The 26,839-nt window shown below is 41.4% G+C and overlaps 1 protein-coding gene across 1 annotated transcript in view; it reads left to right on the top strand.

Annotated features, from left to right (window-relative positions):
* Positions 1-412: 412 nt before the first annotated feature.
* ERAP1 (endoplasmic reticulum aminopeptidase 1) overlaps positions 413-26,839 on the top strand; it is a 1,476,217-nt gene continuing 1,449,790 nt past the window's right edge. The window contains exon 1 of the mRNA XM_044064113.1: positions 413-566. The gene's annotated coding sequence lies outside the window, so the exon portion shown is untranslated. The remainder of the gene's footprint in view (positions 567-26,839) is intronic.

Here is a 26,839-nt window from a genome sequence, read left to right on the forward strand (position 1 = left end):
GGGCGTACCTTTGTTGAAGGTTGTGCGTCAGTGCTGGCAACTCGGCAGGTAAAAATCTACTGCCAATCATTGGCAGACCGGAGTTCCACTGTGGCAACTCCTAACCGGGAAAAGCCTAAAGAGACAACTCTGCAGTCATCAGTTTTAAGAGAGACAGACCTACAATCGGAATCTAAATCAGGGACAGTTGAGAGGTCTGCTCATCATGGCGGACTGTAGGGGGGAATCAGTCTCGTGCACTGGAATTAACCTTCCTAGATGACATTAACCACAAACAGCACTAAACAAACGCCAACTGGGTATTTATTTGCAACGTTGAGGGCTCCAGCAAACAGGAATAAGCACAGAAAAACGGATGTATGCAACAGACAGGCGACTAAGACAACGTTCGGACTGGCAGCAAAGACATTTTAAGGATGGTATACCCCTGAACGTCACCTTACGCAAGGACTGCGCATGTGACGTTCAGCGTATCTTAAAGCAACGGTACACTTTTGTAAAATTTTCCGGACGGAGAGCTTCACGTTAGGGAATCCCTACTAGTAAGGAGTACTGCAGCGGTGAATGTAAGGAAATCAAAACATCTTTTATTCATCAAATACGTACATATAAAGTCACTTGTTAGTAAGTGTATGAAGTGCGTAAATTGTTAAACACAATATATCGATGTCAATCATTGCCCTACTTCCTTTTTTTTCAGTTGTTCACATTTTTATAACCTTTCAGGTTACATTTCCGTTGATGATATTGGCCGCACGAAGCAAAAATGAGGTGACTCAGAAAGTCACCCATAAAACCGTTTGGTTACGTGCCATACAGAAGTATTACAAGCTAAACCCCATATAGAAAATAACGCTTTTCGGCTTTCCCCTTTGTTGATGTGGCTGACTTGACTGCTTATCACCATATCTCTTAACCAATCAGGGACAAACCTCAGAATCAGAGACAAATCTTATAGGGCCAAAGTTTACATATCCGGGTAGCTATCCCTCCCATGGTAGTTATACACCGCACACATATTCATACATATTGTCAATTTGTGCAAGAGCTACATATTTAACCAACGTTATAGTATAACATCCAGGTCAAGGGTCGTTCGTTCCTCCCTCAACTATTATGCATAAACATGCTTTTTACTTTCACTTTCACTCTCTTGAAATGTTTTATTATATCACAAGCTTGATATCTTAGGAAGATATGACAATCCTTCAATGCGTGTCTGCTAACTCTATTTATAGCTTCTTGGCTTTTTGTGTTTCATCTGGAAGGTAAGTAACGGATGCGTTGTATTTACGCCCTATTCTGAAGTGTAGGTCTTACCTTCAAAGCACTGGGTATTCTAATTATATTATAATACTGCTTTAGGTAGGCCACGTTTCGCTTATTGGACGATGCGCTACGACATCTGGACTGACAAAAAAAACATATATGTATTAGATGTACACGGGTGGTGCATAGCTCTCAACCTTCCATGTCCAAAATGAGGAACACTAGCCCTCATAATGCGGAACAAATGGACAAAATGTGGAACACATACTAATGGCTTACTAACAACTTCAACTAGGAAGGTCATAGGGTGGTTAAAATATGCTGGTTTTACTTATAAAGATCTTTTAATGAATTAATATGATCCATTTCTGTTTACAATGGATTTCACTTTAAAAAGTTACTGATACTGAATGTGTGATAGTCTTTCAATGTGGAACTTTGAGGGAACTTCGAGGAACATGAACTTTTTAAGACCCCAAATGAGGTACGTTCCTCGTAATGAGATACACTTGAGGGTGTGGTGTGGTGACTGCATCATTTTGCTGTGTTGTCTGATACCTCTCAACTGAACAGATTTTCGCAGAATGTCCAGATTTTTGCAGGAGGTGCATTATTGTCAGGAATGACTTGCCTGATCTGAACCTGACCGGTGAATTATTTCAGAACACTGCAGGTGCTAATTTCAAAGATCTTGGACACTTTAGTCATCTCAACATGACTGCTGACACATCACCAGTTGCTGGTGAGTTGGACCAGTTTGCTGGGTTGGAGGCTGGATATGAAAATCCAAACCTATAGTGATGGTGTCCTAGCTGTGCTGAGCTGATGCTTCTGTACAGGGTGAGTTCAACTCCCACCTCCAGAAGACCATTTCTTGTCTACCTGGAGAGTATGGGGATGTGAAGTCTTAATGGGTACTGTTAAACACCTTAGTCAAGGCTGTCACAAAAGGCTGTGGTCAGAAGGTGGTCATTACTTGCTGTGGCAGTAACCATAGGAGCTAGTGGGGGACACCAGCAATGAGTGAAGCTGTGTGGCTAAAGAAAGAGGCCTTCTGTGCAGTACTAGCAGGAGCCTTAGGATTTGATTTAGAAGCAGTGGTGATTATTGTAGTTCTCTATAGGCAGAAATATAGAATAGGCTGTGGAAGTGGTGGTGTGATGTAATTTATTAATGCAACATCTCTGACATGCTTGTCTCTTGTTATGAAAAAATGCTGTATGGAGACATGGATAAGTATTCATTTTGGTGGTGATGGAGAAAGCAGGGTGGTAGTAATAATGGAGTAGATGGTCACTACTTTTTGTTGTAGGTCTTTTCTTGATAAGTTCATGTTTCCTTATCTCTATTACACAAGCCTTCACTTATGGCATATTTATCTCTGTTTTGACTGTCAGCTTTCCTGTTGAAAGGCTCCATATGAAATCTTCCCATGATATTTTTCCCTTTAATGTTGTACTGCCTTCTTTTTATTGCCTTAATAGCTTCAGTTATTCAAATTTTCGGACATATCGGCACAGTAAAATTTATTGTTAATTTTAGCATAACATGTATTCATATCAGAACCTGTATTACTTGTATACAGATCTCTCAACCTTATGTTTCACCCATAATCATAAACTGTTTTCATTGTTTAATTTTATTACTTTGAAATCCCTACAAAATTCTGCCATACTTCCTCCCAGAGAATTATTTTTAACAAAGTCTCTTCTTATTTAAAATAGCTTCATTGCATTTGCTTTCTGTATGGCACATTAAAAAAAACTTCAGGATTTAAAAGTCCTAGTCTTCCTCTTTTTTTTTTTTAATTTAATAAGTATTATAAATAATTCCATTTTTAATAGGTTCAGTCTAGAAACCCACAAGCAATAAAGTACTAGGTGCAGCCTAGAATCTCACAAATAATGTCATCAATGTAACTGTGATGAAATAAACTAAAAATCACACATCCAGTAATCAGCAAATTAATTAAATAGATCTTATTTTTAAAACAAGCGAAAACATGCATATATTATCTAGTGCAGTTTTAAACAAATTCATTTACTATTGATTAAGCACCCCTTTGACCAAAATATGTATCAAAAACATTTATTTCTCTTTCATTAAAATGTAGCACCTATTTGTATCCAATCTCCATGCCTCTTCTTATTAATTTGCAAACTAATTGCTTTTAAACTTTTCCTTTTAGGCACAGATATTGATCTGTTCTTAAATGTTAGCTGCTAACTGTATTTCATCTACATAATCAAACTGACATGTATGTATGTCCACTGTTTCCCCATCTTGCTGTTTTGTACAATTATTCAACTTTATCAGCAGCCTAAATAGCAATCCACTCAAGTGGCAGTCCTCTCTTACCACCCTTCCAGTTTTAACCTCTTCCCCAGCCATCCATTAACTACTGGTGTCAAAACTGATTTTCATGTGCAGACTTAAAATATTTATACAACTTGTATTAAAAAGTATACTCCTTTTAAGATATTCCCTGAATTAGTATAACTCAGAGTCAAATGCATTTGCTACATCACAAGTAACTGACCTTGATCCTTTGCAGTCTTTTAAGATATAATTTGCTATTTCCATAGTAACTGTTAAGGAATTTTCAGTTGCCCTCCTAAAAACCCTATAAACGTCTTTGTGCAACACTGTTATCAGTAACCGTTTTCTCAACTGTAAAATCTTCATGAAACCTTATCAGTATCACTTTGGGCACTTGGTTTACAATTTGATAATACATGTATTTTCCTCTTCTGCACTGACACATTTGTGTCTCTACTATACTCTGTTAACAGTTTAACACTTTGAATAGAAAGCCTCTAATACTCCACCATCAGACTTCCTAATTTATCTATATCTAAACATTTCTTAACATACTACTGTATATTTTCTTTTGTCTTTCATATATTGTAGTTTAATTACCCCCAATCCTTATAATGTTGTCGGTCATTAAGACAAAATGACATATTTTCTCAAGAAAGCTGTTCTGCCTTACACTTTATCAGGTGTATACATTGCCACCAATCTAAATGGCTCTTTCCCTTTTAAGATCTCTATTACCACAGGCCTCCCACCTTTTATATCTATTTTATGTGGACCTTTGTTCACCAAAACCACCACCCCTGAGCATTTATCTTTGCCAAATGTCCACAACACCTTCCCCACTCAAAATCATAAATTGCACTCTGCATATCTGCTTTATAAAGCGTACATTAATAAATAATGTCATGCTTCCTTTGCACGTACCATACTATTGACATTTAATGCTGAAACCGAAATAGACTTCCACCATATTTTTAATTTAATTTTTAACTGATTTGTCTCTTTTATTTACTCTGCATCCAGTATACTTATTAGAAACTATTTCTTCTGAGTTTTCCAGACTTCCTTCCCCAAACTCTAATGGCTTGGTTCTGTTTTCCATTTCTACTTCATTTATAGTATCATTTGTTTAACCATACTACTTTGTTTGGATTTATGAACTTTTTTTGCATTACTACAACTCTCATCTAATTTTTTCTGTCTTGTGAATTGCATTTTCACCTCAGCTACTTTACCCTTTAATGACAAAGTACTAATCAAAAGTCCTTCCTGTTCCTCCTTGTCTGTATTCATAATTATTTCCTCTTATAGATGTTGTTCAAGTATAATTATTTATTCACCCATAGTTTGTTCTTGCTATGCATGCATTTAATTGCAATGTTCTTCTTTCGGCTTTTCCCGGTTAGGGGTCGCCACAGCAGATCTCCGGTCCGCTAATGATTGGCGGTAGATTTTTTACGGCTGCTGAGGTGCCAGCTCGACGTCCAACCTTCAGCGAAGGCACGCCCATTCTATGCATAGTTTCGAATGCCACTCGACCACGGGGAGGACATGCAGACTCCACACAGAGGATGCTCCGGACGAGAATCGAATGGGAGAACCTCTTGCTGTGAGGCAACAACGCTATCGCTGCACCACCACGGCTTGTGTAGTTAATTGCAATGAGACACTAAAAATGAGAAAGAATCAGTTTTACATATTTTACAGTGGGCTTACAATTTCTTCACAGATAACCCCTCAACACATTGTGCACAGTTTCTTTCTTTTTTAATCCAAGTAGTAACATGCTCTATTTCTCCACAAAACATCAAGACTGTGGTTCCCCTGTGTGGTTTAACATTTCCCTTTGGTTATGAACAAAAACAACATTTTGTGACACAACCCAGACCTCGGAATCCACAGTTCTAAGTCCCCTGTTATCCATTTTCTTTTTCTTACTGAAATATTTTAGCAGTGTTCATTCAGAAATTTCTGTCAGTTCACCTTCTAAACTAAATCAGCCCTAAATTGTGTATCTACACTGCTTTGTGTAGACAGCCTAAAGTTTTGAGTTTCATTCTTTCAAGACTACATCTGATTAAATTCCCTCATAAATTTATCAGGTAGATCATTAGCTTCAGATGTAATGTAACTTGCTCCTTTTTTAAAGGAGTTGTTCACTGCACTTCTTAAGGCACAAATCTACAAGGTTGAACAATCTACTGTCCCAAAACATAATTGTTGAAAGTGAAAGAAGCAGTGCTTTTTTTATAAAGTTTTGCTAGCGGTCTCCATACATCAAAAAGCACTTGTCTGTTATAACTTGTAGCACCTGGTGCCACAAAAGTCCTTGCTCTGGGGAACTTTTCCTGTCTCCTGGAACAGCTCCCGTGTAGGCATCCTTCACACCGTTCCTGTGTATGAAGGTTAGACTGGCTAACTTTCCTTCCATCAGATACCATCTGCAGCACACGACGGTTAGTTTGGAACTGCCTGTGAATTCCATGTCTAATTTAAAAGCACCTCACCAGCAGCATTCAGGATGTGAATCTAGCTCTTTGTAGAATAAATCCAGCAAAGCAGCACTACTCAGTCCGTATTCATTAGCAGTAGTAATTAATCCCTGATCTTCCACAACTGACACAGTAATTTGTTTGCTATGATTCCATCTCGAGAAAAACTTGGCTTCCTTCTCAGTTGTTGTTGTCTTCTTCATCTTGGGTTTTCCTTTACTCTTGCATGAATTAGAGAGTGGGGGCTTTTTATATTCTTATCAAAATCAACATACTTTGCTTTTGTTGGTGAATATTATTAACACATAATGAAAAGTAAAACATAATAATTTGATTTTACATACTTTCATGCTGCTAATTGTTTTTACTATACAAAACATCCCCACATTCTGCCCCTCAAATTTTCAAGTCTGCTGAAATGATTACCATATCTGTATTCATAGGTTTATAGGTTGATACTAGGCTATCTGCCCTAGGGCATTTACAAGCCTAGCCAGAGTGTGTTTGGCTTTCGCCACCCTTCTTAGATTAGTTGACTGTGCCTCTGTATAGTAGGTCACAGAAGATAGCCCATTTAAGGTTAGTTTACCGTGCCTCTGTCTAGCAGTGACACAGAAGAGATCCCAGGGGTAAATTTACGATCTCCCATCCAAACGTCAAGATTCTTCTTGAAGAGGGTCATTGAGGGTCTCTCTCTGACATGGATTGGGAGTTTGTTCCAGAGTGAGGGGAGCCTCTGGGATATGAACCTGTCCCTCCAGCATGTTCTATTTATTTCTGTGCTGAGGTTTAAGTCACTGGAGCGTGTAGTTCTGATGGATATGGATTTCTTGAGGTGGAGCATGTCCATTAATTCTGGGTTGGACATGGCTTTATATGTCAGGCACAGATCGCCTCTGAGTAGGCGGTAAGCAACTGAGTAGAGCTGGAGTTTCTTTAGCCTAACTGCATAGGGCATCTGTTTGAGTGCCTTGATCCTCTTGGTGAGGTACTTTTGGGGTCTTTCTAGTTGTAGCAGGTGTCGGGTAAGGTACATCCCAAATGGAGCATTGTATTCAATTATGGGCCTGATGAATGATGAGTAGAGGGGCACAATGACCTCTCGATCTAGATGTGAACCCCTTCGTGATAAGGTGGGCTATATAGAATGTCTTTCTAACCACTTTGGCAATGTGATTGTCAAAGGAGAGATTGCAATCTACTTGGGTCCCCAAATCCCTAATTACTTCCGTACTTAATGGATTACCACCTATGTGGTAATTGGTGGGCACTTTCTTTTTCCCAAAGGGGATGACTGTGCACTTTTTGGCATTTAGCTTTAGGCCATGGTTCTGGCACCAGTTATCTGTCTCTGTGAGACCTTTTTGGAGGATGCTTGTGTCAGCCGGCGAGTCGATTATGACCCCCAGTTTGCAGTCATCTGCAAACTTTGTCAGCCATAGTCCTTCTGTGTTAGCCTGTACCTCAGAGAAATATATACCAAACAAGAGAGGTCCCAGGACTGAGCCTTGTGGGATGCCACTTGTAACTGGTTTAGAGTCTGACATGGCACCTGCAATTCTGACCATGTGGGTTCTATCACTAAGCCAGTTTGCAACCCATCTTGTGACATAGGGGTTGATATTTAAGCTGGTGAGCTTATTTATGATGCCCGAGTGGGGTATTGTGTCGAAGGCTTTTGCAAGGTCAAGGTAGGCTGTGTGGACTACCTTCCCTTCGTCTATGGCTTTGGTGACTGTTTCAAAGAAATTTACCAGGTTCAAGAGGCAAGATCTGCCCTTAACCAAGCCGAATTGGGTAGGATCCAGTGTTTGGAGTTTCCCAATGTCTTTGTTTATGAGTTCCATGATGATACGCTCCATAGCTTTGCAGACCAGGCTAGTTAGGCTTATAGGGCGATAGTTTCCAGGTGTCTGTTGTGGCACCACCTTTATGGAGTGGGACCACTGTTGCTGTACGCCATTCTTTGGGTACATATCCTGTTGTAAGGCTGAGACTGAACAGTGATGAACAGTGATTTTAAGTGAGGGTTCAGTTCTTCTTGGAGCTCATGTAAAACGCAGCCCGCGACACCGTCCGGTCCCATTGATGCTGTGTTTTTTGCTTTGGAGAGGGCAGCTCTCATCTGTGCATCTGTGATGTCAGGGAGGCTACACTCTGTTGGGATAGTCATTTGCTCATTTGGGGTTTGCACTGAACCTGTCTGCCAGGATGTTGGCAATGTCTGTGGGTTCAGTGTATTTTTTGTCATTTTGCACTAACTCAGAGCATATCTGGGAGTTTCCACACAGGTTTCTGACATAACTAAAGAAAGTCTTGTGATTATCTTTAGCGTCTTGTGCAATTTTTCTTTCGAAGCTAGCCTTAGATGATTTTATGAGGGATCGTAGTTTCTTGCTAGTACTGATCAGAGTTGCCTTCTCTTTCAGGGATTTTGCTCTTATCATATAGTAGTTTCCTCCTTCTGTTGTACAGCTTATTTATGGCTGGGGTCCACCAGACAGGTCTCCTGCCTTTGGAGGAGTGTGTCTTGGTTTTATTTGGGATAGCACAATCCATGCATTCCTGTAGGTATCCATAGAATGCGTTTGTAAAGGATTCTGCAGTTTGGGCCCTATTTTCCACTGGCCCTGGGGCTTTGAAGGATTCCACCTCGGTTTTGAGAAGTGGGAAGTTTTCTTTTGAGAAGTTTTTGACCGTGGTTTCCTTTGCTGGGGTAGGGGACGGGATATGGATGCCCATAGTGATTAATTTATGGTCAGATCTTACCAATGAGGGGTATACCTCTGGTATGGAACATAGAGTCCCCATGTTGGTGATGATTGGGTCCAATATGTTTTCCCCTGTTGTGGGAGTGGTGTCCAGTTGTTCCATAGCATTTGAGTTTATAAATTCTAGGAACTGTTGGGCTAGGGTGTTGGGGCTTGAGTAGTTCTCCCAGTCTATGTTTGGGTAATTAAAGTCACCCAGTATAATGGTGTTTGGAGAGACCTTCATATTCTCCAGTGTCTTCAGGAAAGCCGAGTGGGGTTCCTGAGTTTGGGAGCGTGGTCTGTAGCAGGCTACAAACTGGAAGGCAGTTTTTCCCACTGTAAGTTGCACGTGGATGGTCTCAGATGCTTCGTGCAGTGCCACTAGCCTGGAGGTATGGATATCTTTGATGAACATGGATACTCCCCCTCCTCTTGTGGTTCGGTCCGAGTTTTGGGGCCGAAAAGCATGGTATGAGGTATAGCCTGGTAGTGCTGGGGTGCTCTCAGGAGCCTTGAACAAGGTTTCTGTTACTGCACAGATATAGATATTCTCCGTACTGAGGAGAGCCTCGAGTGAGTGCATCTTGAGGTTTAGACTTCTGGCGTTGAGCAGCATTATCCTTAGTTTCTTTTTCCTTGTGTTGTTTAAGGAGGTGGGTGTGTCTTTTGAGCCTTGCCTAAAAAAGGCACTATGGGGGTGGCAAGAGCCTTGGCCAGTATTCGAAAACCCAGGGGTGACAGGTGCAAGCCGTCCCTAGTGAAGCAACGTGGCTTGTCAAGCATGTCATCCCAGGCTGACCGACACTGGATCTCCTTTGAGTGACACCAATACTTTAGCCAATTGTTGAAATTGATCATTTTGTCTTTATACTGTGGTATCATTCTTGGTGAGGGTAAGATGCTACTCAAGGTCAGGGTCATACCGGCCTGGGCCACATGATCAGAGAGCTCCTCTATGTCTCTTTTCATGTAATCCAGGGAGGTATGTCTCAGGTCATTCACACCAGCATGGACAATGACGGAGTCATATTTGTACTTGCTTTGGAGTGACCTGAGTGCTTGTGTTATGTGGAGGATCCTGGCACCCAACAGGCAGCTTACAGTGACCTTCTCCTTGTTCAGCCTGGTGAGAGGGACGTCAGTGTGTCTGACAATAGAGTCATCTATTACAAGTGTTTTAGGTGTGTTGTTTAGCCTTAAGGGCTGTGACTGTGTGGCACACTGACTTTGTGAACTATGTGATACGTGGGTATTGTTGTGGGGTAGCAGTTGCTTGGATGTCTGCTTTGGAGGTCTCTGTTGCTTGGGCAGATTTTTATTTAGAGCCTCCGAGTATGTTTTTGTGTGTTTGTGTTTGGTTTGCTGTTGCGATAGGTCTATGTGAGACTAGATTTGTGGTGTGTGTGATTACCTTCTCCTCCAGACTGATCGTGCCAGTGCTATGTTGAGAGCTCAGCCTCCAGTTTGGCTATATAGTTGCATCTCTCACATATATTTGAGCTTGTTGGGAAGAGGAGAGGGTGGTCTGTGTACACAAGGCAGTTGTAACATTGCCTCAAGATTCCCATATTCACCAGCTGGACTGGCGAGTAAACCTGAAACTGACTTTTGGACATGCCAGAATAGTATAAGGAATTACTTTTTGACTTGATCAAAAAGGACCAATAGGGAGTCAAGTACTTAAAGGGAGTATAAGAGGGTGTAGTGCTTTAGTTTATTAGTGCTTACTTATAATACACTTATCCTAGCTACTGCTGGGCTATAGAAGGAAAATAGAGTGCTTACTTTGAGATTTGGAACAGTTCTAAGGGAAAAAATGAAGAGCCGACTTTGTGGAGCCGGGAATAGTTTAAATCTGATTAAGCGGCGCTGCTAGATGCTGCGCTATGTGCAAAAACGCACAAAAGAGGGTTTTAAGAGAGGGGGATCAAGGAGTTTGGAATTGACCCAAAATGGCCAATAAAACTACAGTTTCTAGGCAGTAACCACTCCCACAGGGGCAGGCAGGCTGTTCAGTGTTTACCACTGCCACTGATGAACACAGAGACTTCCCTTTAGCCCAAGCAAGCAATGGCCTCCAAGAAACTTGCAAACAGTTCAGAACAGCAAATCTGTAACTGAACTTTTTTAAATTTCAGAAAGTGGGAAAAAAGCAAGATTTTTTTTTTTGTTTTGTTTTGTTTAAAGATAGCAGAGATACACAAGTAGCAACAAGTTAGAACAGTGCAATAAATGACCCCACACTTGAGTGCTTCTCAAATACTTGTATAGTTACTAAACAGCTCATATCATCATTGACTTTGATAATTCCACCTACTCTGCTTTGTCAGGAGAACTTCCTTGGTCTGCTGGCCACATTTTCCCTTCATCAGTATGAATATCACCTCAGGTCTTCACTGAAAATAGGCTGTGGAAAGTTAAGTACAAATTAATTTCATAGAAGTCACCCTAAATGGGTAAGCCATCAGTTTTTTAATGCTTCCATCATTGTTTTTGAGGCAGTCTGTCTTACCTTCTAATTATTGTCTTGTCATAATTTGCCCTGGAACCTCAGCTTCCAACTTTTTGAGTAACCGTGACTGTATTCACTTTTATTGTTTCCTGTTACCTGAGCGCATTGTTTCTTTTTTCAATTGCTGCTGTAAAGAATTTAACAACTAGTGTGCTCCAAGTTATTTTATTGTTTGTAACACTGTAAAGTAAAGATTAGGTAACATTTATTCTTACAGGAGCACTCTAGTGCCCTCATGAAAACATCTACCCGGTTTGTACTTTTCCTCACCTGCTCCTAGACGTGTATATTACCATGCATCTAGGAATGTTATTTCGATATAATTGGATTGGTGTATATATGTATTTTTATATGAACCATTGTGTACCATTTATTTGTGTCCCTCTGATATAATACATTGCAGTGTTTGTTAAAATTCTGCCTACACCTTTGCTCATGACACCCTAAAACTGCACCTTTTCATGTTGACTTCACATGGGTGCATGCATGGCAGCACAGTGCCTCAACACAGGTAGTGCTATGCATAGCAAGGTCTTGTTAACACTGTCCTGCAGCATGACCAATCATAGATGCTGAAATGTGCAGTATGACAATTGACCAGCTGTCTCTGTTGTTATGGGCAACTTCCTGCAGTGAATGCAAATGGAAATTGTTGATTTACAGCCCCTTTGTCTTAAGTGCAGAAGATAGCATCAGTCTTAAAACAGGACATGTCATTGCATGGTTTGCCACAGAACTTGCTTTCAGTAGCATTGCTTCTTCTTGATGTGCCTAAATAAATTAAAATGTAACTTCATTGTATTCCTTTGTGCTTTCATCATTCGTTAATAAAACGTGGTTAGTAACAGATTTCCAACTGGTTGTTTTCAGTATGCTAATCCTAATGTTTATAAGTAAATTAAAAGTGCTCTGTTCCGTCCTTTGGGTCACTTTTGTTAACATGCTTGGTTTTATTTTTTTAAGTGGAACAGCTAGTTTATATGTTTTCAGCAGCACTCTTTATTCCTGAGCATACATTAAAACATTAATTTTTTTAAGTGCCTATTTGATACATATTTTTTATTTTTTTATTGAGCCCTTGTTAACATGTATTATTAAAATTTTCCTCTGTACTGTCTTTGCTTGTTAATACATTAAAACATGCATAGCTGTACTATTTGGATGGGAACAGTAACATTCTTTAACAAACAGTATGCACTACTACGTAACATTTGCAAAGCAGGAATAAATGTGCTGATTGAGTGGGAATGGCCTGATGGCTGGCATACAGTGGGGGCAAAGTGAGAAAAATAAATAAATATTAATTTTGTTCAGTCCTAGTAAACATGCCAAGACTTGGCACAGGATTCAGAGACGTATGCTGCTGTGCAGCACAAATCTTTGACAGTAAGGAGTCATATGAGTAGTTTGTCAATACATTCTTTAGACCATAGTAAGAAAGCAAAGTTTCACAGACTGCAAACTGCAGCAAAACTGAGAAGTGCAGTGAGGCTGATGAACAAAACAGGCATGACAATGACAAAATACACACTTATAGAAATGTCTATTTACAGGCTAGCAAGGTAGCTCAGTAGTACGATTTCTGCTTTACAGCTCCAAGGTTCAAGGTTTAGTCCTGGCTTCCAGTCACGGTCTGTGTGAGTTTTCTTCAGCTACTTCAGTTTCCTCCCTAAAACATGCTGGCTGAGTGTTTATCCTTGTCCTTTTGGCTTGGGCAGTGGTTGAAAAGTGTTGATGTAGAGGCCCATTTACCTGGCTAACAAATGCAATTACATTTATTTATATATTCGTTTATGTATTGTTTACTGGTTGTTTTTGGGTTAGAGCAGTGATTGCAACATGATCAGTGGCAGGCTCAGCCCAGGTTACAGCAAAAATGTAACAATTACAACCAACTTCGGAACACAAAGTTAATGCAAAATTGTCACAGAAACGCATATGATATTTTATACAAACTTTACACCATACTAAGGTAAACATTTTACAAGTGGAAAAGTGGAATCAGAAGAGTAGTAAGAAGACAGTGAGAAGAACATTTAGCCATGGAGATTGTTGGCAGTATAACACAAGGTGTTTAGAGGACAAAGCAAGAGATAAGTAATGGTGAAGACACAAAGTCCAAGAAGTCAGAGGGACTGATAATGGTGTAAGATGACAGTGAGCAAGGAGAAAGAGAAGCTATGTACTTATGTCTTAAAGGTAATGTGTAAAGAGTTTTTTTTTTAACCATTTCCGTTGCTGTAATTATACTCTCATTATTTAAAGTGGGTTTTCTGATTATAAAATAGATTTTATTGTTACATTAGTGGAACTATGTTATTAAACATATTAAACTTGATCTGCTGAATCTAGGCTGTTTCAATATATTGAGCATGAAAACTAGCCATCCTACATTAAGAAGGCCCTCCTGCACCCTTGTTGCAGAAGTGTGCAGCCCAGGACACATCTGAATTCAGGATTCTTGGTAAAAGACTCAGTTTTGGGCTCTCCCATTGTCTACTTAGTGTTACAACTGTTTAATTTCAGTTGTATTTAAGCAGCACATTTGTGAGGTTTTGAGCCGAGTTTGGTGGAGCTGATCCAAGTTTGGTAACTTAACCAGAGACCTGGAGTGAATCTCAACTAAATCAGTGGCATCCACTGTAATCTACAAAAAATGTGTATATTTAAAGTTTGCATTGCACTTTTTGAACTGTTTTCTGCTGAGTTGCTGTTCCATTTTTTTTGCTTTTGTTATTGCTTTGACTGTTATTTCCTGCACTTTGAAATCCTAGTACTATTCCATATCATAGCATAGGCTAGATTCAGATCTGCTGAGTCTATGCTGTTTGGACATATTGAGCACTAAAACTAGCCATCCTACATTACGAAGGCCCTTCTGCACCCTTGTGGGAGATATGTGCAGCCCAGGACACATCCGAGTTGGGGATTGTTGGAAAAAGGCTCAGTGTTGGGCTCTCCCATTGGCTAGTTAGTGTTATGACTGTTTAATGTCATTTGTATTCAAGCAGCATGTTTGCACAGTTATGCAGTCTATTTGTCGGAGCTGCTCCTGTTTGGTGAATTGGCCAGAGACCTGGAGTGAATCTCAACTAAATCAGAGGTATCCACTGTGTTCTACAAAAAAATAGGTATATTTAAAGATTGCATAGCACTTTTTGTACTGTTTTCACTGAATTGCTGTTGTATTTTTTAATTTTTGCTCCTGTTTTAACTATTCCTGCACCTTAAAATCCTAGTACTACTGCATATCATAGCACAGGCTAGATTCAGATCTACTGAATCTAGGCTATTTGGATATATTGAGAAATGTGTAGTTATCCCCTTTGGAAAAAAACATGTACCCATGAATTACCACATAGGTGGCAGTGCACTAAACATCGAAAGTGTGATGAGAGACTTAGGGACACAGGTGGACCGTGGTCTCACTTTCGATAACCACATTGCCACAACAGTCAGGAAATCCTTCTATGTCATCACCTCATCACTAAGGGCTTTTCATCCAGAAAAAAGGAGGTCATTGTCCCACTGTACTCATCCCTCATTAGACCAATTATAGAGTATAATGCCCCGTTTGGTATGTACCTCACAAGACATCTGCAACAGCTGGAAAGGCCACAGAAATACCTCACTAAAAGAATCACAGGCCTAAAGCAGATGCCATATGCTGACCGTCTAAAAAAAACTCCAGCTATACTCTGTGGCATATCATCTACTCAGAGGCGATCTCTGCTTAACATACAAGGCCATGTCAAACCCTGAGCTGTTGGACATGTTCCACTTAAAGAAATCCCAATCCCTCAGAGCCACATGCTCCATGGATCTAAACCTTGTCATCACAAAGAACAAAACATGCTGGAAGGGATAGGTTCCTGACCCAGAGACTCCCCATACTCTGGAATAGACTGCCCATACATGTCAAGCAGAGCGCCTCATTGGCCCTCTTGAAAAGGAACCTTGATGATTGGATGGGAGATAGGAAATTCACCTCGGTGATCATGTTAGTCACCCTGCTAGACAGGGGTCCAGAGAAGTAAATATTGTGGGAAGAAATATCCAGGAATTGTTATGGCTAGGCTTGTATAGGCCCTAGGGCCGATAGCCTAGTTCCAATCTATGAACTAAAACCAACCATCTTACATTGAGTAGGAACTCCTGCCCCCTTATGACAGACATGTGCAGCCCAGGACACTTCTGAGTTGGGGACTGTTGGTAAAAGTCTCCGTTCTGGACTCTCCCATTGCAGCTGCTTAATTTTGTTTGTATTTAAGCACCGTGTTTGAGCAGTTTTGCTCTCAGTTTGGCAGAGCTGCTCCAAGTTTGGTGACTTAGCCAGAGACCTGGAGTGAATCTCAACTAAATCAGAGGCATCCACTGTAATCTACAAAAAATAGGTATATTTAAAGCTTATGTTGCACTTTTTGAACTGTTTTCTGCTGAATTGCTGTTCCATTTATTTTTGTTTTTGTTGCTGTTTTGACTGTTATTTCCTGCACTTTGAAATCCTAGTACTATTCCATGTCATAGCATAGGCTAGATTCAGATCGGCTGATTCTAGGCTGTTTAGATATATTGAGCACTAAAAAACGGCTATCCTACATTAAGTAGGCCCTTTTGCATCCTTGTGGCACGTGTGCAGCCCAGGCCACATCTGAGTTGGGGATTGTTGGGAAAAGGCTTGGTTTTGGGCTCTCCCATTGGCTAGTTAGTGTTACAACTATTTAATTTTGTTTGTATTTAAGCACCACATTTGCGTGTAGCTGCACACTGTGCAATGGGGTTTAGTGCTGCCGTGTATAGACACAAACACTTAGACAAATTTTCACTTGATAACTGCTAGGGAACCCTCCTCTGTTTCCCTGCTTCTCGGCTCAACCCGGTTGTGCACTGCTGCCTGGAGAGTAACTCAGCTGTATATTTTGAGGCATTGATGCAGGTTTCTAGTCCTAAACCTCACCATAGATTAGCTGATTTTACTAGTCCTATAGCAGAACCTAGTCCATTTTGCCCACCACCCCCATTTATTACAGAATACACATGACATAATGGATGGACGGTTTTCCACCATTTCTCCAGCCAGCCTGATTGACATGGGCATCCTGAGGTAATGTAGCAATTGCCTTGTGTTTACTGACAACCTATTATTCCTAAAACATACAAATACAATATGTGACAGAAGTATCTATACTCTGAATCTGGAATCCATGCTCTCTGTCTCACGTAACAACAAACCAGATGTCATACAGGTTGTTGGCACTCATACCTCACCTCTTCCACAAACCAAGTGCACAACACATAAACCCACATATGCGGAGGTACTCACTAGAAGTTTACCAAAAGAGCAGAGACCTCGCAAATGCAAGTCTTCTGCACACAATACAGTCCCAACAGAATCCACTACACATAAAAACAAATGTATCAGCATCTCACGCAACAAGCCCCTAAGACAAAACACCTCAAAACCAAATGTGTTGGTCGTAAGCGGCTCCATAGTGAGACATACAAATGTCCCCCCTCACGAGGCTGGATAAAGGATAAGGTCATGGTCAGCTGCCTGTCAGGTACCAGGATCCGTCATGTCATGCACACATGTCTGTCAACAGCAAGCACTGTTATGACTCTGTCATAGTCCATGTTAGAGTGAATGACTTGAGACATAACTCACTGGACTATATAAAGGGAGACATGACCAAGATTTCAGATTATATTTCCCAGGCAGATATGTCCGTAGCCCTAAGCAGCATTCTACTTTCACCCAGGACGATGCCCCAAAACAAACAAAAAATGATTGACTTCAACAATTGCATTAGCTTCTGTTGTCATTCGAGGGGGATCCAGTATTTGTCAGCCTGGGATGACATGGTTGACAGACCACAATGCTTTGCCAAAGATGGTCTTCACCTGTCACATCTTGGCTTTCGGTTACTGGCAAAGGTTCTTCTCTCCCCTGTAGTAGATTTTTTAGACAATGTCATAAGGACAAAGTTCCTGATGTAAAAATATCCACTAGAGCAAACTCAAGGTTATGCCTTTTAATGGTAGGAGTTTAAATCAGAAACTGCACTCACTGGAAGCACTCCTTACTTTGGGAGATGCAGATATCTGTGCAGTCACAGAGACTTGGCTCAAGGCTGCAGAGAGTACTCCAGACATGCAAGGCTACAATGCCTTCCACACATTCAGACCACAAAGTTAATGTGAAAGAACCAAAGGAGGAGGTATTTCCATCTTCATTAAAGATAAAAACAACTCAAGACTGGTTAAATAGTACAACACCCTAGAGTTACTCCAAGTCGAACTAACTGTAGGAAAGACCCCTGCCCTCCATGTGATTGTTAGCTATAGGTCCCCCACCATGAACCACAAAAACCACACTGCCTACTTGGACCTCTTTGAGTCACTTACAATACAGCCAAACACCCTGGTTATGGGTGACTTTAACTATCCTTCCATCGACTGGGAAACATATTTGAACACAAACACACTCACCCTAAGGTTCCTGAACTTTGTTAACACAAATGTTCTGAAACAGATGGCTGCACCCCCACAAGGGGCTCTAATGTCATTGACCTAGTACTCACTAACATGGTGTATTGCTGCACCACCCCATATGTGGGACCCTCCCTGCTAAAGTCCGATCATAAATCAGTCTTGTTTGAGTAATGATCGTACCTGACACCCATCAGGAGAAAAAAGGTTGAAAATTTTCTCCAAAGCAAACTATAGCCTCCTAAGTGATGGTATAAATAGTTTCAAATCCCCTGCCACCACTGACAGCAGTGACTCCTATACGAGGTGTACACAAATGCCCTCTATAAACACCTGTACAAATGTATACTCTCAGTCTTACTTGAATGGATCAGAACAAGGTCCTCACGAAAAAACAAGCCACACTGGCGGACATCTAGCATAAATAGGTTATGCAACAAGAGAAAGAAACTGCTGTTAAAGAATTAGAAGGAACAGTGTCAGCAGAAGAAGAGCAGTCTCCACAGCTTGAATAAGCAAATTAGATATCTTGTAAAGAACAGCCTCCACAGCGTGAACAAGCAAATTAGACATCGTCTGAAGTCCTCTAAAGCTAATTAAGAAACTAAATTAGCATCCCTAGATAAGGATAATCACAAGGCATTCTTTAGCTACATCAGAAATTTAAAAGGGAAGGCCCAGCATTGTGCCAAGTTAGTAGTGGACAGTACCACTCGTACTGAACCTGAACACATCACCAACCTGCTAGCATACAGGTTTGGAAAAACTTCAACCTCCTGTCCTCATCAATCATACCCCAAAGCATACCTGTCACCAGTCCTGTACCTAGTATCTCCAAAGAGCAGGTCATAACCGCACTCTGCAAGGCCAAAAACACAACCTCTATGGAACCGGATAACATCCCAGGCTGCTTACTAAACAGTCTAAAACAGGAGTAAACAGAACTACTGGGCACTTTCTTCAACCACAGTTTATGTACTGGCTTTGTCCCAGCAGAGTGGAAAACAGCAACCATAATCCCCTTGCACAAAGGTGGTTCCTCAACCAACCCTTGGAACTGTAGACCCATAAGCCTAACGAGCCTTATCTGTAAGGCCATGGAGAGAATCATCATGGACCTCATCAACAAGATTATAGGAGACCTTCAAACTCTTGACCCGACCCAGTTTGGCTTCGTTAAGGGCAAATCATGCCTGTTAAACCAGGTGGACTTCTTCAAGAGTGTCACCAAACCCCTAGATGAAGGCAAAACTGTACATACTTTTTATCTTGACTTGGCCAAGGCCTTTGACACAATCCCTCACTCTGACATCATTGTGAAACTTACCCAGCTGGGGATTAATCCATACGTCATTAGATGGGCAGCCAACTGACTCACCGACAGAATGCATCCAGTCAAAGTTGGGGCTTCCACCGCTACCAGCAGACTTGTTACCAGTGGTATTCCACAAGGTTCTGTGGTGGGTCCCTTACTGTTTGGGATCTGTTTCTCAGAAATCCAGGTGAAAATAGATGGCCTGTGGCTTACCAAGTTCGCTGATGACTGCAATCTGTTTGCAGTCATTGAATCCCCCAGTGATGTCAACATTCTACAAAATGGGCTAAACACAGATAAATGATTGGTGCCAGAGCCATGGACTTAAACTCAACAGAAAAAATGCATTATCATCCCCTTTGGCAAAAAAGAAGTACCTGCAAATTACAATATTAATAATACCCCCCTAAGTTCAAACCCAGTGGTGAGAGATTTTGGAACACAGGTTGATGGCAACCTTAACTTTGATCACCACATGCCCACAGTGGTAAGGAAGGCCTTCAATATTGCACATCTCTTAAGTAAAGGCATAGCATCCAAAGCTAAGGAGGTTATAACTCTCCCGTACTTGTCCTCATCAGACCAATAATAAAGTACAACTCTTTTAGTAAGAGTGATGCTCCTGCTAACTACCACATCAATAGCAACACCTTAAGTATGCAGTTACTGGTGAGAGAACTGGGCACACAGGTTGACAGCAACCTAACCTTTGACCACCATGTCTCCACAGTGGTAAGATGGGCATTCTATATTGCTCATCTCATAAGTAAGGGCATTGCCTCCAGAAAAGAAGAAGTTCTAACCTCCCTATACTCTTCCTTCATCAGGTCAATAACTGAGTACAATGCCCCTTTTGGTATGTACCTTTCCAAGTACCTGCAGCAATTGGACAGACCACAAAGGTTCTTCACAAGGAAAATTCAAGGTCTTCAGCATCTGTCCTTTGTGCATCATCTGAAATCACTATCACTTTATTCTGTTTCATGCAGACTACTCAGAGGTGATCTCTGCCTTGCATACAAACAAATCCCTGACCCTGGTTTATTGGAAGTGCTGCATATCCATAAGTCAGATGGTACACGCGTTACTCACTCTAAAGGTCTTAACCTGGTATGTGACATTAATTGAACTTGTTGGAGGGACAGATTTGTCTCCCAGAGGTTACCACACCTTTGGAACAGACTCCCACTTCATGTCAAATGAAGCACCTCATTGGTCCTCTTCAAATGCAGTCTGGATGATGGATGGGTAACTGTAAATTCACCCCAGGGATTCCACCTGTGTCTTTCTTGGACAAGGGGCAATAGGTGCTGATCGTGAAAATGAGGGTAGAACTTGGCTAGGCTTGTAAGGGCCCTAGGGCCATTAGCCTAGTAACTTCCTATGATCCTTTGCTCCCTTCTGTATGTTCCTCACCAGACACCTGCAGCAGCTGAAGAGATCTCAGCAATTTCTCACCAAGAAAATTCAGGGCCTTCAATATATGACCTACATGGACAGACTGAAGGCCCTGTCAGTGTACTCTGTATCATATAGACTCCTTAGAGGCGACTTGTGCCTTGTCTACAGAGCAGTCTCGAACCCTGCCGTGGAAATGCTGCACATCTACAAATCAAATAGGACAAGAGTCACTCACTCTAGGGGTCTTAACCTAGTGTGCAACATTTACAGGACATGCTAGAGAGACAGATATGTCTTCCAGAGGTTGCCACTCCTCTGGAACAAACTCGTAATTCACATAAAACAGAGCTCCTAGATTACCCGGTTTAAACGTAACTTTGACAATTTGATTAGAAACCGTAAATTTACTTTGGGGTTTTCACCTATGTCCCTCTTGGACAGGGGCAACCAGTGCTGATCTTAGATTCACTTTGCAAATATAGACTATATATCTTGGTCTATAAGGGAACAAGGCTATAACATGGCTAAGCTTGAAGCTTGTAAAGGCTCTAGGGCCAATAGCCTAGTAACCTCCTGTGATCCCATGTTTGTATTTACTGTAAGCTGAACAGCTGTCCGGTTACTTCCAAATTCCATGTCGTGATTCAGAATTCTAATGATACAGTTGTTAGTGGTGAGGTGTTTTATGTAGTCTGAAGCAGATTTCAACATACAAATGCAGCACAATTCATCGGTCAGACAATAAATCAACAAATAAATACAGTTATATTCAAATAAAGGCAAATTAGAACAGAATAAGACTACTGTAAAGTACATAATGATTGGCATGCAGTGTAGTAACATAGATTAACACTAATAATTGCCCACCATGGGATAATAAAAATTATACAAAGATGGGTCATTGTTATTCAAAAATTAGCACACTGATTGGTCAGCCCAAACAGCGTGCACATTTTAAATCGAGCATTTACCAATAGAAAAAAGTCCATCCACTGGTACCATTCAGAATATGTTACGAAGGACAGTGCAGAAAAGAAGAAAAATCAGGTAAGTTCTCAAAAATAAAGAAACAGAAACATACCCACGTCTGAGCAAAATCTCGTACCTCTCAACTGCGCACATCTTCACAGAATGTCCAGATTTTTGTCTCCTAGTTTTACTCTTTTCAACATAAAAAAATTGTTTTTTTTGCAAGCCAGTAGGGTTGAAATCCTTAAATAATGAAAGACATTTAAAAGCTAGCCTTCATTTCCTTCAACAAATATATGCTAAAAAAAAACTTAGTTTTTTTTTCCCTATAACTAGCCAGTTTTCTAGTTTCAGCACTCAAATCTGTTTCTTTGATCTCAGCACTTGTTCAGAAAAAAAATTTTCATCTGCTTTTACTGTACTTGTGTTTCTACCTACTTTTTTTTTACTTTTGCATCATCTTAAAAGTACTGAATTGTATTTATTACTGCTTGGTGTAACTCATTCTAAGCCTTCTGGTTTAAACACTTGGGCTTCGGACCAGTTGTTTTGCACTGAGAGGGTTTGTGGTCTGCACTGTAGTGGCAGAACAGGTAGCTTACATCCTTCTAGGTTGGGAACTGCTGATTGAGGGCTCAGTGTCTGTTATTCTAAAAGTGTATTAATTCTGGTTTAAGCACTTGGGCTTTCAGGCCAGTTATTTTACATTAAGAGGGTTCGTGGTCTGCACTCTTGTGGGAGGAGAGGCTGGACTCTGCCCTTCTGAGCTGGGAATTTCTGATTGAAGGCTTATAGTGCATGCATATCTGAGCTGCTTCTTACTGAAGTTGGTGCGCCTTGTTTGCTGTGGCATAGACTGGATTCAGGCCTGCTGGATCTAGCTTTGTTTGTGTAACTTGAGCACTAATCCAGGCATTCTCTAAAGTACTCAATTGTATTTATTACTGCTTGGTAGTAACTTGATTAAAGTTTAGCTGTCATTCTAAGTCTTTTGGATTAAGCACTTGGGCTTCAGACCAGTTGTTTTACATTAGGAAGGTTTGTGGCATGCACTGTGGTGGCAGGACAGGTAGCTTTCATCCTTCTAAGTTGGGAATTGCTGATTGAGAGCCCAGTGTCTGTTATTCTTAAAGTATATTAGTTCTGGTTTAAGCACTTGGGCTTCAGGCCAGTTATTTTACATTAAGAAGGTTTGTGGTCTGCACTCTTGTGGGAGAAGAGGCTGGACTCTGCCCTTCTGAGCTGGGAATTTCTGGTTAAAGGTTTATAGTGCCTGAATATTTGAACTGTATCTTACTGAAATTGGTACACCTTGTTTGCTGTAGCATAGACTAGATCCAGGCCTGCTGAATATAGCTTTGTTTATATGCTTGTTGTTTGTTTGCTTGTTATTTCCTGGAACGCTAATTCCACCTAATGCTTCTCAAGCACTTCTGTGGATCACTAGTGATATCTGCATTGCTTACTGTACTTATTTCCTTGTTTCACTTGAAAGAAAGTTACTGTTTGTCATTTTTGCATTTGTTACCTGTAACACATTGCACTTAAGTTACCTGGCACTTGCTCACTAAAGCAATTATATAAGTCAGCACTAAAAATTAAAAGCACTACACCCTCACTCCCCACTGGCCCTAGTTTTCAATTATTAAGGAATTCCCAATATTATTCTAGCATGTCCAAAGGTCAGTTGTCAATCTCCTCTCCGGTCCAGCTGGTGAATCTGGGAATCTTGAGGCAATGTTACAACTGCCTCATGTGAGATGCAACCATATAGCCAAACTGGAGGCTAAGCTCTCTCAACTCAGTACTGGCATAACCAGTCAGGAGGAGAAGGAAACCACACTCACTACAATTCCAGTCTCACATAGACCTACCACGACAGCAAACCAAACACATAATCCCACAAAACATACTCGAGGCTCTAAATAAAGATCTCAGCAGAGACCTCAAAAACAAAACACGTGCAACACATATCTCACAAAACCAGTGTGCCAAACAGTCACAGCCCTTAAGACTAAACAGCACACCTGATACACTTGTAATAGGTGACTCTATCGTCAGGCACAACCAGGCTGAACAAGGAGAGGGTCATGGTGAGCAGCCTGTCGGGTGCTAGGATCCGCCACATAACACAAGCACTCAGGTCAACAAATATGACTCAGTCATTGTCCATGCTGGTGTGAATGAGACTACATGAAAAGAGGCATAAAGGAGCTCTTTGAGCATGTAGCCCAGGCCCCTGACCTTGAGTAGCATCTTACCCTCACCAAGAATGATGCCACAATATGAAGACAAGATGATCAATTTCAACAATTGGCTTAAGTACTGGTGTCATTCGGATCCAATGCCTGTCAGCTTATGATGATATGCTCGACAAGCCACGATGCTCACCCTGGGCGATATTGGCAAAGGCTCCCCCAGAGTGCCTTTTTAGGCAGGGCTCAAGACAAACCCACCTCCCTAGGTATAACAAGGGATAAGAAACTAAGAGTAATGCTACTCAACGCCAGAAGTCTAAACCTCAAGATGCAACTCTCCTTAGCATGGAGAACATCGATATCTGTGCAGTAACAGAAACCTGGTTCAGGGCTCCGAGAGCACCCCAGCACTACCAGGTTATACCTCATACCATGCAAAGGAGGGGAGTATCGATATTCATCAAAGATACCCACACCTCCAGGTTGGTGGCGCATACAGAGACTATTCATGTGCAACTAAAAATGGGTAAAACTGCCTTCCAGTTTATAGCCTGCTACAGACCACCCTCCCAAACCCAGGAACCCCACTCGGCCTTCCTGAGAACACTGGAAAATATGAAGGTCTCTCCAAACACCATTATATTGGGCGACTTCAACTAAACATAGACAGAGCATTACTCTAGCTCCAACACCCTAGCCCAAAGGTTCCTAGAATTTATAAACTCAAATGCTATGGAACAACTTGTTACCACTCCCACAAGAGGGGAAAACATACTGGACCTGATCATCACCAACATGGGGACTCTATGCTCCAGACCAGAAGTGTATCCCTCACTGGTAAGATCAGACCATAAACTAATCTCACTGGATATTCACATCCCGACCCCACCCCTGCCCAGAAAACCACAGTGAAAAACTTCTCTAAAGCAAATTTCACACTCCTCAAAACTGAGGTGGAATCCTTCAAAGCCCCCTTTATAAACGCATTCTATGAACACTTTCAGGAATGCATGGATCATGCGATCCCAAATAAAACCAAGACCCAATCCTCCAAAGGCAGACGTCCTGTCTGGTGGACCCCAGTCATAAACAAACTATACAATAGAAGAAGGAAGCTACTAAATGATAATCCCGAAAAGGGAAGGCATCACTGATCACTATTAGCAAAAAAAAATTGTCTTAAGGCCAGCTTCGAGAAAAAAATTGCACAGGACACTAAGGATAATCACAAGGCTTTCTTTAGTTATGTTAGGAACCTGGGTGGTAATTCCCAGTTATGCTCAGAATTAGTCCAAAATGACAAAAATACACCAACCCACAGACATTGCCAACATCCTAGCTGACAGGTTCAGTGCAACCCCACCAAAAGGGCAAATATCTATCCCAGCAGAGTGCTGCCCCTGACATCTCAGATGCTCAGGTAAGAGCCGCCTCTCCAAAGCAAAAACACAGCATCAGTGGGACCAGATGGTGTCCCATGAACTCAAAGAAGAGCTAAACCCAAACATAAAACTACTGTTCAATCTCAGCCTTACTACAGGATATGTGCCCAAAGAGTGGCGGCAACAGTGGTCCCTCTCCATAAAGGTGGTGCCTCAACGGATCCTGGAAACTATCGCCCCATAAGCCTGACTAGCTTGGTCTGCAAAGCTATGGAAAGGATCATCATGGACCTCATAAATAAAGATATTGGGGACCTACAAACACTGGATCCTACCCAGTTCGCTTTGATAAGGGCAGATCCTGCCTCTTAAACCTGGTTGATTTCTTTGAAACAGTCACCAAGGCCATTGACGAGGGAAGGTGGTCCACACAGCCTACCTGGACCTGGCATTATAGATAAGCTCACCAGCTTAAATATAAACCCTATGTCACTAGATGGATTGCAAACTGACTCAAGGACAGAACCCACATGGTTAGAATTGCTGGAGCCATGTTGGACTCCAAACCAGTTACAAGTGGTGTCCCACAAGGCTTAGTCTATATATTTCTCAGAGGTACAGGCCAACACGGAAGGACTGTGGCTGACCAAGTTCGCAGATGACTGCAAAACTCTCCAGCCGACACAAGCATCCTCCAAAAGGCCTCAAAACAGACAACTGGTGCCAGAGCCATGGCCTCAAGCTAAATGCCAAATTACCACATAGGTGGAAATCCATTCAGAAGAAGTAATTAGGGACCTGGGGACCCAAGTTGATAGCAATCTCTCATTTGAAAAACATTTTATATAGCCCACCTAATGATGAAGGAGATCAGGGAGGTCATCTCTTTACTCATCCCTCATCAGGCCCATTGGGATGTACCTTTCCAGACACCTGCAGCAACTGGAAAGACCCCCACCAAGAGGATCAAAGGGCTCAAACAGATGCCATATGCTGCCCGGTTAAAGAAACTCCAGCTCTACTCAGTGGCATACCGCCTGTTCAGAGGCGATCTGTGCCTGAAGTATAAGCCATGTCCAACCCGGAATTAATGGACATGCTGCAGAAAATCCAATCCCATCGAGAGACTTGAACCTCAGCACTGAAATAAATAGGACATGCTGGAGGGACAGATTCATAACCCAGAGGCTCCCTTCACTCTGGAATAAAATCCCAGTCCAGGTTAGGCAGAGTCCCTCATTGACTCTCTTCAAGAGGAATCTTGATGAGTGGATGGGAGATCGTAGCTGGTATCACTTCTGTGTCACTGTTAGACAGAGGCACAGTATACTAACCTCGAAAAAGGGCATAGCAAAATAAATTTAAAATGGGTGGTGAAAGCCAAACACATTCTGGCTAGGCTTATAAATGCCCTAGGGCAGATAGCCTAGTATGAACCTATGAACCTATAAAAGCAATGGAAATTCTGTTTCCTCCGTTGCTTCTCTTCAACAGCACTGATGTACTTTGCAAGCATAGGAATGTAACTCCCATACACATGCACAGTACATCACAAACATGGAAGAACAGCACAGCACCATTATACAAAGACATTGACAGGTAGCAATTTCTTTCTTAAATAATGTCGTATAATAGTAATAACCCACAAGTGGGTGTGAGTATATCAGATTTTACCAATGGTTGGTTTTGTTGAATCAAATGGGCTTCACCCTTGTAATCAAACCACTCCCATCCATGGGT

This window comes from Protopterus annectens, chromosome 2.part2, assembly GCF_019279795.1.
Source record: "Protopterus annectens isolate FY-2018-M chromosome 2.part2, PAN1.0, whole genome shotgun sequence".
Taxonomy (NCBI): Eukaryota; Metazoa; Chordata; order Ceratodontiformes; family Protopteridae; genus Protopterus; species Protopterus annectens.